Below are 18,266 nucleotides of genomic sequence, written 5' to 3' on the forward strand. Positions count from 1 at the left end.
CTGTCTTCCCAAAGGATGTCATTGTGCATTTTATGGAATTGAATTTTACACGGTGGCTCTCACACCAGTAGTTAGTCTGGGTCAGGCCTTTCTGGAGGGTATTTGTGTCTTTGAGAGATTCTGTAACTGTGCCTTGTGTGCAAAGATCTGGAAACTTGGTCAGCCAAAGGCCCTTAATCTTAGTTGTTTTAGATGCCTAAAAGAAAAGGCCTCAGCGCTGACCCTTGAGAAACTCCAATGATGACTGGCCTTTTTGTAGAAGTACTTCCTCTTTTCTAACTTTTTTGGGTCCTATCCTAGAGTCAGCTGGCAATCCAGTGGGTGACAGAGGGGATTATACCTAATTTCCTGAGTTTGTGTACAATGCTCAAGTGGAATATTGTGTTGAATGCTTTGACCATGTTAGGGTAGGCAGTATGCACTGTTTTACCTTCGTAAATTGGTTTGTTGACCTTCTTGAAGTAGTCCACCAGTCTGACTAGGCATGACCTGCCCTTGATGAAACCATACTGGGTTGCATCCATTGTCTGACATTTTTCTATGTCATTTTTTACCATTTCATGATAATACTTTCCATGGCTTTTCATATGAGACCAGTCAGTAGTTACCCAGGTTTGTAGATGGCTTACCATCGCATAGAGGAATGATGATTGCAGTCCTCCATTCTCTTGGCATGAAGATGGTCTGGAGGATATGGATTAATGGGGATTGAAGTGGTTCAGATGGGTCATATTTTTATGCTGTTAAGGAGGCATCTTGTGATATTATTGGGGCCCATCAGTGCAGTGTTACTAGCTTTGCAAAGTGCATTGAAGACCCGTTTCCTAGGGATGGTTGGGGAAGTTATGGTTGAGGGCACTTCCAGAAGGTTGTCTGGGGAGAAAGAGGGTGTAAAATTGGAGATAAGTTTACAGGCCACTAGATTTGCAATATCTTCCTGCTCAGTATATATAGATGGTTGCATTTACAATTAGTTCTGCACATTGTTGTGTTTTCCTTTGAGGTTGCAGATATAGCTGAATAATACCTTGTGATTACACTTGGCATGGGAGGCTATTTTTACCTCATATTTGGCTTTGGCAGGCTCAATTAACTTCCTGAGTTTCTCTGTATATTGATGAGAGGAGTTTTACTTTGCTAAGCATTGTACCTGCTAAATTTGCTCTGATTTTTTTCCTTTTCTTAAACTAGCTATTGATATTGGGATTCCACTGGGGTAGATTTTTTAACGTTTGTCCTGTGCTTATTCTGGGCAGGTACAGCAGTCTCTCTGCATCAATTAACATGATTGCACATGGTTTTCATGAACAATTCTGCATAGGCAGTGATGTTCTCATGGTTTTGGGGGCTTGCATTTTTGATAGGGTGTCACTTAATAGAAGGCATTTGCCTTAGTATAATTCGTAAAACTTCCAGGGTTAGTTGGTATCCTGGGTTATATTTTTACTTCACATGAGGCAACTTTATGGTCCAACCATAATAGATTATGCACTGTTATCCCATCTCTGTTTCCCCGTCATTTACTGTGTATTTACAGCTATTAATAAAGAATAGAGATATAGATAGATATATAGAGATATAGATAGATATATAGAGACAGATATATATATATAGATATAGATAGATATATAGATATAGATAGATATAGATAGATAGATATAGAAAGAGATAGATATATATTAAATATAGATATATAGCTAGATATACAACATATATATATATATATATATATATATATATATATATATATATATATATATATATTATATCTATATATGTGTTTATATAGATAGATAGATATAGACATGTATAGATATAAAATGTATTTTGCATATATTTTTGATTTTTTTTTGTTTTTTGCCTCTTTTTTTTTCTTTCATACAACAAAAAACAACAACAACAATAAAAATTAAAAATATAGCCCTCAAATGTAACAACCAAGGGTTAAGGATATCAGGCTATTTATCTGAGAGGAATACTGTTTTTTTATTTTACTCCCCTTGATGCAAAGTAACAAAAAAAAAAAAAAAATCAGGAAATAGAGTCTACAGAATGGCACTGTTTCCTGTATAGGTATAAACTTTTAATTTAGAATTAATTCCATTAGGTGTGTGTGTGTGTGTGTGTGTGTGTGTGTGTGTGTGTGTGTGTGTGTGTGTGTGTGTGTGTGTGTGTGTGTGTGTGTGTGTGCCTTCTGTGGGAGGTTGGGCGCCAGACTGGCAACTCGACACTGTAAAACTCCACTGCCAATCATGAGCGGACAGGTGATCCGCTGTGGTGACCCCTAACCGGGAAAAGTTGAAAGACGAAGAAGAAGAAGAATAAAGAAAATAACAGAATATCAAATCAATCTCCTCAGTTGCATACCATGTTGTAATAGGCTACACTGTGGGCATTTAAAGTTTCCACGATTTGGGTGTTACTGTGTTGTGCAGTAGTTTGCTGACACTGCTCAATTGCTGCTGACAGACTATTTATTTCATGGTACAAGCCTTCCTAATTTAGGTGACTCTGGAATGCAGAGCCGTAGTGACCAATTATTGTATATGCATGATTTTACTCAACTACTAGGTCACAGCTACAATAGTCACACAGTCTAGTTCAGAATGCCTCAGTTACTAAAGAAGAATGATTTTTTGAATCACTTGCCATGTGCTAGTGAGGGACAGTGACCATACAGTCATCTACGTGGATCCTCATAAAATATGATCATTTGCAAAGTATTCTGAAGTAGTCAGTCAGTCTGTGTCACCATTGTCCATATAAAGGGCTTTAAACTTTTGTTGTCAGCTTTCATTTCAGTCTTTACACGCAGTTTACAATTTTTAAGAATTATGTCATTACCTACATTTTGACTGATGTATAATTACTATAAGGATTTTCATGAAATGCTACACTATGTGGTAAGGAAAGTCATAGTATTTGAGTTTTTAAGAGACTTACTGCAAATGTGGTCTCATTATTCTTAGCTAAGTGTTGGAGTTCATTAATCACTTGAATCTTCAGTTGAAACAAAACTTCTGTGGCAAAGGCAATACCACAGTAGGTGTGAAAACAGATAAAAAATATTTCCATACGTCTCAGTTAAATACTGAAAAGAGGTGAAAATGCCTCCATTCACAGTAACGAGGTGGTGGAGACAGAGATTAATTCCTCAGGTCTGACAGATTCCCATTCTATCAATACTTCTGAATTAAGGGATTGAAATTTCAATTTATGAAAAGTGGCAGAGAAGCCATTATTGGTGAGGTATGGCTCTGCAGGAGGTATGAAATGCTTTGAACTCCCTGCAGGATTTTTGGCTCAGTTCAGAACACACAGTCACAGTAGAAAGTTGGAGGAGACTTTCTTGCAACCTTTTCTCTTGTAAGAAGAGAAACAGTCTTGTTGAGGCAAGCCTTGTTACATGGATATTAGCTACGTGGTTATTTTTTTTGAAAGAATTATTTTGAAATTGTCATATTTGTAGAGGAAGACTACTACCAGAAGATTCTGTGAACCATAAATACACCCGATAGGTTCTGGGTATTACAGGTAAGTGCAACTTTTTATTTGTGAGAGATTGTAAGGCTGTGATAAATCAGTGGTTTCAACTCCTGTTCTGTGGATACATGGTGAGGAATAAATGGGTACAAATAATGTATTTGTGTACTTATACTGTATTTTTTACTACACACTAATGTGTAGTAACATTTATTTTATTTCAAAGGTTTCCTATTTTAACTTTGATGTGAGTGTGTGGGTGGTTACTTACCCTTGGATGGGATCATCCACCATTTTGATTTATTTTTATTTCATTTGTTTGTTTTAACTAACTCCATCCTGGTTGATCAGTATGTTTCTTGATGGGATGGATTTAGCTGACTATTTGACTGAACATGCGTGTATGCATTTGTAACTTGTGTACTCTTAGGTTAGTCTAGTCTTGTTTGAGGTTAAAGGTCCAGGAATGTGAGTGTTTAACTGTGACTTCCTGATAAGGATTTCTGCACATAAGCTCAACAGCTGTACACAGTCTGGTTCTTAGTGACATTAGTCTCCATGGTAATCTCCAAGTGTAGTACCTTGCAGGATGCGCAGTAGCAAAACCCGCCCCAAACACGCCTCCAGCCCTGTGGAGGCAGCAGCAGTATGATTATTCAACAGTGTGCAGACTGGAAGTTAATTAATATTCAGCATCTGTGCAGAAAGCAACCCAAATGACAGTACCAAAAAGGATATTTTTATTAGGGACATAAAACTAAAATGCCTGCAGTAAATCACATTTCAGTCAATTGGGCAGAGTTCGCACCATTTCTCTAAACAATACTATTACATTTTAACAGCTTTAAATGGACAATCCTAGTGTTTAAAATTCAGGTCCAAGATACAGCATAGCAAAGTAACGCCCACTCTAATGCGTCATTCAAATTCCCTCCCTCAGTGTCAATTTTCTAGCAAACTTCCTGTACACCTTCTGTTCCAATGCTGCTTTGGCTCTTGATCCCAAATGCGCTTTATCTTTGTGTTCCTATTGCGCTGCTATTACACTTACGGCTTGGCTGAATCTATATACATTCCTGCATCTTTTTTCAAAGCGTCCCTCCACAGATAATACATTTTCTGATTGTCAATCTGTGCTGTTTCTCAAACTAGTTATGCTGGTTAACTGTCACATTTTTTAAAAAAATTTTTTTATGTACATGTCAATATGTATAGTGTATACTGAACTGTGTACCTGAGTAGACAGTTTCTCTGGATGGTCCCATTCTGATGTTTACATTGCATACAGTATTTCTCAAACATACTTCACAACTGTGCAGACTTTTGCTGAATGTCCTGTATTGTTGCCCATTTTTTTTCTGGTCTGTTTTTCATTAGTTGATTTTTTTTTTTCTCTGAAAAAAATAGATTCAGTAATAACAAGCAATACTGACAGGCATTTGTGTTCCCGACTTTTTACCCTTTAGTAAATTTGCGCTTATGCATAAGCTGTATCTCTATCCAGCTTCTAAGTTTGTAAGAGTAATTTAAAAAAAAAATCCCGATTTCTATATATGGCTTAGTCTAGGTTTTTTTGCTATAAGTATACCTCCATGTCAGCCGCTAAATCCACGGTATCACAAGTGCTGCTAATAAAATCTGACCCTCTTTTTACACTTTTGTCCCACATCCCACTCCACCACTACTTTATATTTTGTTAGGACTTTTTGTTTTAAGATCCTCTGATGAGCTGTTGTTAAGCAGGAGAGCTCTACAGGACACCTGACCATCTGACCAATGCCTTCCACGCAGGATACACTTTTAAACTGACCGCACCGAAATATTATCAGTACTTGGCTGACATGTTCATTCATTAATTGTTCTCCGCTAAAAGTTTGCTTTTTAGAATGATCGCTCATTGCGGATAATTTCTACACTAACTGGAATGGATGATTGTTTTAAAAGACAACGTTTTACTGGCAGCAGCAGTTAATAAGCACTTAGTACTGAAATATTGATCTACATTGCAGTTCATTCTCAAGTGCATTGCTGTTCTTTTAACCTGATAGGACAGGAGACTGAAATAAGAGCTAGATGAGGGGAATTACATTCCAATGTAATGTAATTCAATGATTAAAATATGCATTGGGTGGTTATTTGTAATATTTTTATAGGTAATACTTTAGAAGGAGCAGAAGACACAGCTCACCAAACCACCACCTTATGTGTTAATTAATATGAGAGTGATATTAAAGGGAGATTTTAATTGTTTAAGGAAGGGTGAGGAAAAAATGGAATACATGTGAGGAAAATAACAGATGTTATGAAGTGTAGTGCATTAAGTTAATTGGGAAAGTTTATGGACAAACAGAAGAGGATATAAAAGGACTGAGAGTGATTACTTTATGATGTAGACAGTGTGAGGATGGTGGGGGTGTGTTTTGGAAAATGGGTTTCTGATCTTACAGCAATTTGGTTGGAATGTGGAGAAAAATGAAATTAGAGAGGAGTAGGGAATTAAGTGATTGGTATTGAAGTATTGTGATAGAGAGGTATTTAAAGAAGAGATGACGATGGAGATGTTATGTGTAGAGCAAGAATCTATGAGAATTAATTATCATGCACAGATTGCTGGTTAGCATTTAAGAACTATAAAAAAGTGTATTTGGAGTTTGAAATGACAGAGAGTAGTAGATGATAAGGATGCATATACTGTAAGATGTGTAATGAGATGTTGAGTCATTTGGAGAAAATAGAAGTTTAATAAAAGTGAAAGAGATTTTTGAAAGAAATAGAAAAATACATTTGAAAAGTTACTATACAGGCAGAAATATCTCAAATGGAGAAAAGAAAGGTGTTGCTTTTTTTGGCAAAGGTGGATAAGAGTAATGTTAGTATTATAAGAGAATCTTAAAATAAGGATGGTGTGAATAATTCAGACAGAAGGAAATTTTGTCAGAACATATGTTGGCAGAATTTATAAAAAAAGGGGGGTATATAAGAATGAAATGGAAAATTAAAAGTATTTTCTAAGAATGTTCTCTGTAAACTAGAAGGGAATATTAAGATGCAGGAATTATATTATTTGTTAAGTAAAATAAATACAGAGTCTGTATATGGGATGGATGGCATGGAATATGAAGCATATAACAATTTGGAGGTATGGAAAAAAACATTATTGAAGGTTTATAATGAATTGTTGTTGAAAGAATATATTAATAAGGAGATATGTAAACAAGTTATTTCATTTATATGGAAAAAAGGGTGAATAAGGACTTAAAGAATTAGAGATCTATTACACTTAATGTACATTATAAAATATTTATGATTGTACAGATTAGGTTAACAATATTATGTGGAGGGTATTTTGAGATGGTGATTTGGGTGTGAAGGGTAGAGACAACTGGGAATTATTGCTTTTTAGTAAGAGAAGTGGTGGATGATATATTAAATATGGATTGGACAGCACGGTGGTATATCAGTTACATTGTCACCTCACAGCAAGATGTTCTCTGGTTAGATTCTTGGCTGGGGTTCCTTCTTTGTGGAGTCTGCATGTCCTAGGTTTCCTTCAGGTGCTCTGGTTTCCTTCCACATTACAAAGACATGCAATTGGAACATTTCTCCCTGGGCCCCTGATGAAAATTGGCTTGTTCCAAGTCGGAGTTTCCCGGTAAACAAAAGTTAATTAAACAAATAAGGAAGTTTGATGGTGAAACCTATTAGTAAATCATTTCATTGTTTGGAGCAGGATCATTTGTAGAGTATTTTATAAGAATATGGCAGAAGAGGAGGTTAGTAAATGTGATAAAGTCAGTTTATAGGAATGTCACTGTGAAAGTTGCAGTAAGGTGCTATTTAAGTTAAAATGTTGTGATGTAGAGAAGGGTGAGGCAAGGATGCCCTATGAATGAAGTGTTATTTGCATTAATAATGAATGCAGTGGGACTAAAACTGCAGATTGCTTGGGCAAGAGGAAGGTATCTAATGAAAGGAGAAGTTTGTGTTCTACACTGCATTACTTATGCAGATGATATTGTGGTGATTGCTAAGAACAAATTGTGGATGAGGGGGATGTTGAAAGGTGCTGGTGAAATACAAAGTAGGTTTGAAACTGAATATAGAGTTGTGGTCTAGAAAAAGAATGTTCAATACAGAGGGTTGTGTTCAGTTAAAATAATTTGTTAGGTACCAATTTTGGGAGAAAGTGAGGTTATTGAAGAACAATGGAATGGGGTGATAGGGAAAATTAGAAAAACTGGAAGAATATGGAAAAGTTTTAGGTTATCATAGAAGAAGAAAGTATCACTGATGAATTCAGTGATCTACTGAAAAATTGGATATTCAGGCAAAACATATATTTTGCCAAGTTAAAAAAAAGAAGAACTTTTGTGAGCTGTATTGTTTGTATTGTTTTTGAGGTTCTAGAGTGAACCCAGTGAAGAGGTAAGTGCTGTATTAAAAAAAAAAAAAGATGCAGGAGGTTTGAGGTTTATTAATTCAGTTGTGTATGCTGCATCCTTGAAATTACATATATTGAGTGTTTTTAGGAGTAAAGATAGAGTTTTTTATAAGAATTATGGAATCAAAATCTGGAAAATTGTGGATAAAGGGAAATAAAATAAAAACATTTAAAATCAAAGAAATTCATAAGTATCAAATTAAAGCTACAGTGGTTCAACATTAGAGACATTAAAGATTCTAGAAGGGGTGGTATGAGGTGTGGCTATTGTAAGGAGGTGGTATATTGTAAAGTGAGGAAGTGATTAACACCATTAAGGGAAGGAAAAAGAGAATTGTTAATGTATTAGAGTGTCAGGACTTTTTATGGTGATTCAGTGTAAATAACATGCCAGTTAAATGGAATTTGGTGTATAAAGTTATGTATCAAAGATTGTTTATTTTGTAATGAATTAAGACACAGAGCATGTATTTTTGTATTGTAGGAGAGTTAGAGAAATATGGGGAAAGGTTTTTGTGAATTTAAGCTGAGTGATAAATCAAGATGCGATATCCTGGATATCCAGAGGCTTTATTGCACACACTAAATAACGATAAAATAAAAATAAACAAATAACTTTACAACAAATACTGAGCTTTTCACCCCACAGATCATTGGGTTTCTTCAGAGTACAAACATAGTGTCTTGACACCAACCTTTTGTAGTAATACAATTAAATGCATTAATTGAATAATCATATAATTGCTAATGTTTTATTGAGTAATTGAACCTTAACTTACAACATTTGTTATTAAGAGAAATATGAAATTTATATAGAGTATGTAGTAATGCAATACAATGCAAGAGGGCATAACACTAAATGATAAATGTGTGTGTGTACCTACTTAGACAAACTATACAACAGATTGCTCCGAGCTTAGTTAATATCATACATATATACAATACTTATATATTAAAAATGAGTACAATGTATTAAAATGTTTTAAAATATTCTGACATATAATATATCCTTTATTGAAGGATATTATATACTTAAATGGAAAATATGTGTATGTAGATGCAATTATGATAAATATAATAAATAATTAAATAATAAATGCATATATATAGATAAAAAAATATATATATGAATAGTAAATATTAAATATATAAATTACATACATACATATATAAATATATAAATATGAAAATGAAAAAACATGAATACATAAATTCATAGATTATATATATATAAATAAATACATGTAATTGTATGCATTACATAGATATTGTAGTGATAATTGTACTAGTGAATGTCTATGTAAATATAAATGTATGTACTAATGTGCTTAAAAAATCATAAAAATGTCTTGTGTAGAATGAAATATTATAGTAGTAAAATAAAATATTACAATGGTGACATAGTAATTTAGTCATGTAATGAATGCTGAAGCCAACACTTCAGCATTAGTGTTAATGAATAACCATAAAAATACCTTGTGGATGCATATATAATACAGTATATTCTGTTACTAACTTAAATGTATAATGGTTTAAAATTAATTGTTAAAAAAACAAAAAATAAAAATACATTTCATAATTTTACGTAAAACTCACAATTGTTCATAAAAACAAAATCATATGCACATTGATTTGTACTTCAAAATACTAGCAATGCTGATGTGCCCATTCAGTCCTGGTGTGGCACTAGCATTTAGTCTAAGTTGCCACAGGCACTCCTTTGTTAGTAGTAAATTGTCTAGGTCACCTTCCTTTTCCCAGGGATTATATATTCTGTCTATAATGAAAAAAATAAATATTTTGAAGTTGCAACATGTGATACTATGAACATAGAGAGCATTAGTTTCTTTTTTGTGTTTGATTTCTCTCATATGTTCCATAATTCTTTCTTTTAGTTTTCTCTTAGTTTTTCCAACATAAAATCTGGGACATGAAATGCAACTAGCTAAATAAACAGCCATTTTTGTATTGCAATTACATTGTCCCGGGCATTGGAGTGTTCTCCCATATCCATAAACTGTGCAATAGGGTCCATCGTTGATATATTTGCAACTTTTACAAAACCCACATTTTTTCATTTTAGATACTTTAAATCTAGATACACTACTAACACTTTCAAAAATCTCCTTTAGATTAGTTCCCCTTCTATATGTTATTCTTGGATATGGGCCTAAGATGTCTCTGAATTCTTTCTTATTGTTAAACACACAATTCCAGGTGTCATTTAAAATTGTGACTATTGCCTTTGAGTTGTCATTGTAAGGTATAATAAATACATCCTTCTTATTTGTGGGCTGTGGTTCACTTAATCTATTATTTAAGCCATTAAGAAGTATCGGCTTGAATTTAGTATCCCTGTTGTTAGACACCTCTTGAAATGCCAAATCTAATACTTTCTGCGGGTAGCCCCTTTCAAGGAACATTCCCATTAAAACTCTAAGCTGAGTGATGTTAAAAGGGTTGAGGATCTAGATGTGAAAATGGCAATATATAACTAAAAGGAAAGGTGGTAAAATATGTAGAAAAGATGGATAAAATGTTATTTAGAGTGCTGTGGAATACTTAGAATGCAAGACTTAAGGAGGTACAATTTGGAGGAGATAATGTCAAAGATAAGATTATGGTTCTGGCAAAATAGTGGGAGGTTTTAAAATTTGATATGTTTAACTCTCATAATTTTAATGAAGTAAGTTACTTGTTTAATTTATGTATTTATTTCTTGTATTTTTAATTTATTTGATAACTGCTAAAATGAGCTAATTTTGGCATTAATGTATGGTGTATATAGTACAATTAAAGGAATCCTACTCTTTTAGATAGGTGCTGTGGGATATTTTACATCCACGATACCATCAACTCAAGCAGATGGGGCCTCAGTTTAACATTTTATGCACACACACACACACACACACACACACACACACACACACACACACACACACACACACACACACACACACACACCTTATACTGTAGTGTCAGCAATCCAGCAACCTGGTGTGAGAACAGAACCCATAGACTTCTGCACCAGAAGCATACATGATACCTGTTGCACTACATTCACCAACTAATGAGCTGGATCAGATAGATGGAACCTGTCTGCTAGGAGAAACATGTGAGAGAACAGAGTCCTGCAGCAGTGTAGGGCACCACAATTGCCTCAGCCAGAAGAGTATAATTATCAGTATAATTTCAGCTCTCTCCCTCCTGTGTTTGTGGAGACCAGAGGGTAGAGATATTGAGTGTATGCTTAAAGACCACCCTTGGTTCACTGAATTGCCAAAAAAAAATTACATCTTGCAAGGATGTGCCTGTGTGAATTAGATAGATGTTCCTATAATCTGCAATGGATGGAGCTGCAAAAAGATCTTAGACTTCACTCCCCTCTATAAAGAACAGACAGCACAAATGTCTGCCAGATGAGGTTGTTGGAGATAAGATGTTTAAAGCAGCACTTGCCCAAGAGTCAGCCATATTTCTACATCCTTGCTAACCCTTTGCAGTTTTGCCAGGCACCCATTCCAGTATGCTTGCATATGTAGTACATTACTGCTATGCCAAAAGCACACTCAGGTGTGAAGACCCCCTCCCCCATGATGCACTGATGTGGAGAGTAGTTGCTCCACTTGACAAAATGGAGCATTTACTGAGTAGTGCAGAAAATGGATTCACAAACCATCCCAGAGAGGTCTGTGGTTTTCTGGACAGACGGCAATGGATTAAAACATGGATGGTATGCAGAATGTGCAGAAAATTTGTCCGCTAGTGCAGTGGCTTTACTGCATGTTCCAGAAAGGCTGATCTGAGCATCCTGAAAATCCAGGATGTACTGTCCTTGAATAACCACTGAATCACTCAGTTGTAAAAATGTACCAGGGTTACCACAGGTACAACACCCACTCTAAACCCTAGAAGCCATGAGCTGCTGAAGTTTACCTGAGAATAACAAGGGTCTGATAAGCAGGAGGGAAGGCATTCATGAAAAAGAGTACTCAGGTGTCATACTATAAAAGGACTGTTTATATAAGAGAGACTGCCATGACTTGATCATGCTGGACATTATACTATGGAATTGGATAACAATACACAAATTATTTACTTTGATCCAGCTGAAGAAGTTGTAAATGAACAGAAGACAAGCAATCAGGAAGTGAATATCTACAAGGCCTGAGCCTGTTTCTCCATTATCACTGCACACAATGTAAAGATTTGGTACCAAAAATGGACTGAACATCAGGGTCCAAAACTAAAAATGACTAGCTGCCACATGACAGTGAAGGTCCCTCTGGTCCCATATCATCCAGTCTCCATAGGACAGGAGGGAAATGACTGACTGGATTTTGACCATGCAAATGTTTTCTCTTACTAAATGACCATAGATTGATGAGTTCCAAATCAGATTGTACATCACATTTTCATGTGAAGTAAAAAGTATCTGGAATAGCACTGGTTCACTGCAGGTCAGAGAGACACTGGATGAATAGTCTCTTGTTGAATGTGATGACTTAATTCTCAACATGAAGCCACTTTTGATTTGGGGAGGGTTGAACACTATTTCAAGGCACAGCCCTCCCTTATCCAACTACCTGCAGAAATGGGCAGTCATACTATTTGGTGGCGAAACATCATTCCCCATTCTCCTTCTTGATTACAAAAGAGTCAGGCTATAGCAGTTGGAATTGCTATAGGAGACCCCAAAAATTGGGTTTCCTTCTCTTCACGGTTTCAAAGAAGATCCCTGCAATAAAATACATGGGTCTAAGCTCTAGTCACAATGGGGACTGAAGGCCATTGAGTCGCTGCTGCAACTACCTATGGAATTAGGGCCTCAAAAAGTTCCTCTTGGATTTAATGGATGGATCCCCAGTAAGACTCCCCACTGGCACAGCTATAGAGTTGAGATCTCAGCTGAGTGACTGAGCCAAGACTTCCACTATGCTCTCCATCTAACTAATGCTTCTTGTCCCTGCCCAAGCAGCTAACACATACTCTTTGAGGTCTGATTTACAGAAACTCACATACACACACACACTACTGGGAAAGGCTGGCCAGGTCTACTAGCTGTGCCCCCTACTGCCCAGACTATAAGGCAGTTTCCACTGCCAACAGTCACTGCTTATCAGCTATTTTAAGGCCTTTAACAAAGGGTGTCCAATCTTACTGTGAAATATTAATACTAAGACAAATGATAGTTTGACCAAGAGCAAGGCTATTAGGAGTGGCCCACACAGTGTCACCAAATAAATATGCAAGTACTCTCAAAACTTAAATATCTCTACACAGATCAGCCACAATGAATGGTTTAAATATATTTAATAATAAATAATAAAAGAACAAGACACTACTATATATATATATATATATATATATATATATATATATTCACAGTGACATCAGAGTTCAAAACCACAGGAAATATTTAAAATAACACTGCAGTACAGGCTCACACAAATAAAGGAAAACAAAAACTAAACTAAGCTTTACTATATACCTGACTGAATCTCAGAGAGTTACTATACTATAGCAACTTACTTAATTAGAGCAAGGCATATGTGGTGAATGGTTCTTTTTGTTGTTGTCAAGTCCAAGACAGAATGCAGAATGCTCTGTCTCACTAAGAGACTTTTCAAAATAATATCTAAAATATTACTGCTGGGATAGCTTGCAGAATTATATCATCTTTAGTCATCTGACTTCTAGTTCCCTGGTAAAACCCCCATTGCTGAGCCAGGCAGTATTTAGCATCTACCTGTAAAAATATACAGATATAAGAGCTTTTGCTCAGATCTTTGGCAGATGCTGCAAGTCATAAAACAATTGCATTCCTCCACATTTCAAGAGTAGCAATTAGTTCACCCTAAAGACAATACAGAAATCATCCTAGTACATACTTTGTGTCTCTAGCTGCATTCATCTTTATGGCCTAGCCTATAAAGTGATTTAATTTCAAATATTTTTTTCTAAAGTTTGCTGGACTGATGTTAAACAGTTACACTAGTTCAGGTACATTTATGTTCTCTTCCAGTAGGTCACACTGTGGTCAAATTTCAAACACAGCAGTTTACAAATACCTTTCAACACAAACATCACTACAAAGCAGTTTGATATACACATGACATACAGTTCTAGTACATTTGTAACACAAGCATCTTATATGACATACAGTTCTAACAACACCAGCATATTGTATAAATTAGTTTGTTATTCACAAATGACATATAATTATTTAGAAAATTCCATCTATCTGTGCTGGCAGTATCTCCTTACATCACAGCAAGTATTAGGTAATTAGTCTGCCAACCATTTCAAGCCTAGCCAAAAACAAATATTCAAAAGTGCCCAACAGACTCAAGGGTACTTTTCTTCATATATTATAGCCACCCCCTCCCTTTCATTACTATTGGACAAGTCCTGTTAGGCCTCTAAAAAACTACTACCACCTTATCCATGGGCCCAGATAAATATACCAGGTTGCCTGATTATCAGTTTCAAATATGGCCTTTCTGAATCCCCTACTTTACCTCTTTATATCTATTGGTTACATTTCTGAAGCATGGAAAACAGCCATTGTAATAGTGTCAACAACTTCAAGTGAAATAAAATAATAAATGTTAAATAGTTCAAGCACCTTATTTTAAATACTCTCTATGACCTCTGCTAATGCCTTTCATGAGAATAAAAAATATACAACACTTTTTATAAAAATATCAAGTAACACATACTAAAAAATATGAATAAATCAGTTGAAAACAATCTTAAAGGGACGACCCCAGTGTTTAAAATTCAGGTAAGAATTCAGGATGTTCCTGTCCACAGTGTCATTTTATTAAATTATTTTGTAAATCCCCTTCCCCAGTCTTGTTTAAGGTCCCATCATGAATGAATCCTTGACTTGTGTTCCTATCAGCTGTCTGGCAAAGTTAAACTCTGCCAAGTCATGCTTTATATACCAAAGTAAATATAACATTTACATTTCTTCACTTTTGATTTGCATATTTTCTTTGGAAAATGGCTACTTTTTCACCATTTAATACCCATTGGGCATGAAGGGACACAAACAGAAAAATGTGGGTTGCAGGCTTGGAGCTACAGAGTTGAAAAACACTGATCCCGTAACCAAGTCTTATTTTCTTTTTCCACAGCAGCGATCTCCTACATACTTTCCACTTCCTATACACTTATGTAATGTTCTGTAACCAATGTGTGGCTGCTACTCCCAACATTTGTAAATTCAATGTGTGGCCCTCACAAGCCACCACACTTATGACTGAATGTTCTTGGAAAAAATTCAGTGGTAAAAAGCTGCTGCTAGAGGGGCTAGTGGCTGCAGTCAGTTGTAATGTGGCAGAAAAGCACAGATGTTATAATCGGAGTGGTACATTTACATATTGATCCCTGCATCATGAAGAGAAATAAACAAATAAATAAATAAAATTTAAAAAATAATAAAAAATAATGTGGTTTGCAGGCTATTAAATTAGGCACCACAGTTGGAAAGTACTAGCGGTAATGCATGTATTTATTTACTGTTGCCATAGTAACATTGTTCGACTGTGCCCTTGGATAAGTGTGAAACTGGTCAGTTTGTTAGTGTCCTATACTGGTAAATAAAAATAAATAAAATAATAAATGTTGTTAACCACATGAAAGATTTATGCCCACATTGGTGAGTCCCATACTATGGAAACTCATTGCCGAAAGCCTGGACTTGTAAGTCCAAGTTTGAAATTTTTCAAAATATTCCCTTTTCTCTGAAGTGGTGCAATCTTGGAATTGGTATACATATATAAGTTTGTGAGGGCTTACCCTCTGGAAAAAAGGAAGTGTAAAGGAGAAGAGTATTGTTTACTTAAGCAATAACCCATGCCTGGGTGTTGGTAATGCTGGATTTACCCATGGTTGGTGTGGTCTGGTGACAACCTTGGGTAAATCCAGCATTACCCACACCCAGAAGTGGGTTATTGCTATTATACAATGACATTATTTAAGAAAGAAAATACTTTTCTAAAATAATGGCATTGTATAATGCTTCCGTGCTGCCCTTCCGCAGCTGTCCGGTATCCTGGGGCAGTTTTGATGTACTGCGCATGCATATACTTACGCAGTACATCAGAGCTGTGTGTAGAGGAAACAACGGAGAAAGGAATATTTCTGTTGCTTTTTTAAAGTTGTCTCGCTATGTTAAATTAGTTTAACATAGCGAGATATCTTTAAAAAAAGCAACAGAGAAAGGAAGATCTCCGTTCCCTTTTTTAAAGCTGTCTCACTATGTTAAATGAGTTCAGAATCATGGAAACAGAATCAGCATTCCCATACTTGGAGAAAGAGTATGGCAAAGCTGATGTGAGCAGTCCTGCAATGTACTGAAGTTCCATAAACTGATAGAATTAGTGCAGACTATGCACAAGGACCCAGTGGTACAAGTACTAACAGTATTCATACTTGCAGAAGAGCTCCTGGTGGGGTTGGGTGTGCATCAAAGCTCACCTCTGAACTCACTGTTTATAGTAGTAATGGACTACATTAGCAAACTGGTTGGAAGGGGCAGGTCAACAAAGCTAATGTACACAGACGATGTGGTATTACAATTAGACTGTGAACAAGAAGTTCAACAAATGATTGGGGTATGAATACAAAACTGAAGTCACATTGAATTAAACTGAGTACAGACAAGACAGCTGTCTTTGCAACAAATGGAGAAATCAGAAGAAGCAGAAAAATGAGACTGAAGGGAAGATAGAAAAACAGGAAAACAGTTTCAAGTATCTAGGAGGGGTGGTTGAGGAGAAGGCAAGTCTGAATGCGGAGGTCAATGGTAGAATTAAAGGGGGCTGCAGCCAAATGTCACAGAATGTGAGGGGGTAGTGTGTGACAGAATAATGTCAAAGAAGCTGAAAAGTAAGGTGTCCAAATCCACATTATGGCCAACACTACTTTGTGGTACAGAAACCTGGGCAGTGAAGGCTGAGCAGCTGAGGAAGGTAGAAGTGATGAGGATGAAGTGACTTAGATGATGGTTGGATCCACACTGTGGTACACATGAATACAATGACAACATCATTACAGAAGCCAAACTACCTTCAATTGCAAAGAAGGTAAAACAAACAGATTACAGTGGTTCAGACACAAGTTCAGGAACACAGAAGTCAATTTGGTGATAAGGTTTTGGGAAAAACAGGTGAAGAGGAAATGAGGACATCCAGCAAAGAGAGGGATGGGTTATGTAAAAGGAGACCTGCAACAATCAGGCATGACTCTCAAGGAAGTTAGTGCACTGGGTTTGAATCAAAAGAGGTTGTGATAATCTACATGACACTCTGAACCCATGTAGAAAAATGGGGGAAGGGGGTAATGATGACATGCATTATTCCAGTTATGTGGTGAAGACATTTGGAATGTAGACAGATACTGTGTCTGAAACAACAGAACAGATTATGGAGAAGAAAGTGCTGTTTTTGCTCATACAATATTCCATAGATCACTGACTTTTCTTGGGGCTGCCTGACAGATGTTTGTTTTGTCTGCTTCCAGCAAATGTGTTATCTACTACCTTAAGACCGACCCCACCTTTGCTAAGCTAAGTATTGTAGCCACATGAAGTTTGCACACAGTGAGCTGAATTTTAAGCTACATCACTTTGACCTCACCATTATTGTATGTGTGTGTGTGTGATTGTGTGTGTGTGTGTGTGTGTGTGTGTGTGTGTGTGTGTGTGTGTGTGTGTGTGTGTGTGTGTGTGTGTGTGTGTGTGTGTGTGTGTCCATGAGTACCTATGGGTATACATAACAGATATGTGTAGTGATTCATATGTTCATAAAAGGTTACTAGGCTAATGGCCCTAGAGATTATTCCACATTTTACAGTTCTCCATTATGACTTTATTTAACAGCAAGCGATCCTTTGTTCCATATTACTTTCTTTCATTATCCCTTTGTTCTATTGCCATGATTGAGTTATCTTCTAAATGACTATAAACTGTTGTTGGCATCAATTCCACTGTGCAGTTTATACGTTGTCAGAAGGTAAACTATTAGTCTATAGTTTTTAGGATAGCTTGTAGGTTCACTCTTAGTAGGAGTATTGTTTTTCCTGTTGTTAACCAAGCTGGTGTCTGTTCAGGGTGCTCATATGAATAGTTGTTACTCATGGCTTAATCTTTATGTAAAGATGTTACTATATTTATCCAGAAGTTAGGTATTGCACCTGGGCCTGGGGTTTTCCAATCAGGAGCTTTTCTTAACTTAGTTTCAATCTCTTTGGCTGTTACTTCATTCCATTTCATATCCTTGTACATTTGGACTTTTTATTCCTTCATTTACTTCTATCCACTTAGCATCTTTGT

The sequence above is a fragment of the Protopterus annectens genome, chromosome 3.part0 (genome assembly GCF_019279795.1).
Source record: "Protopterus annectens isolate FY-2018-M chromosome 3.part0, PAN1.0, whole genome shotgun sequence".
NCBI classification, from domain to species: Eukaryota; Metazoa; Chordata; order Ceratodontiformes; family Protopteridae; genus Protopterus; species Protopterus annectens.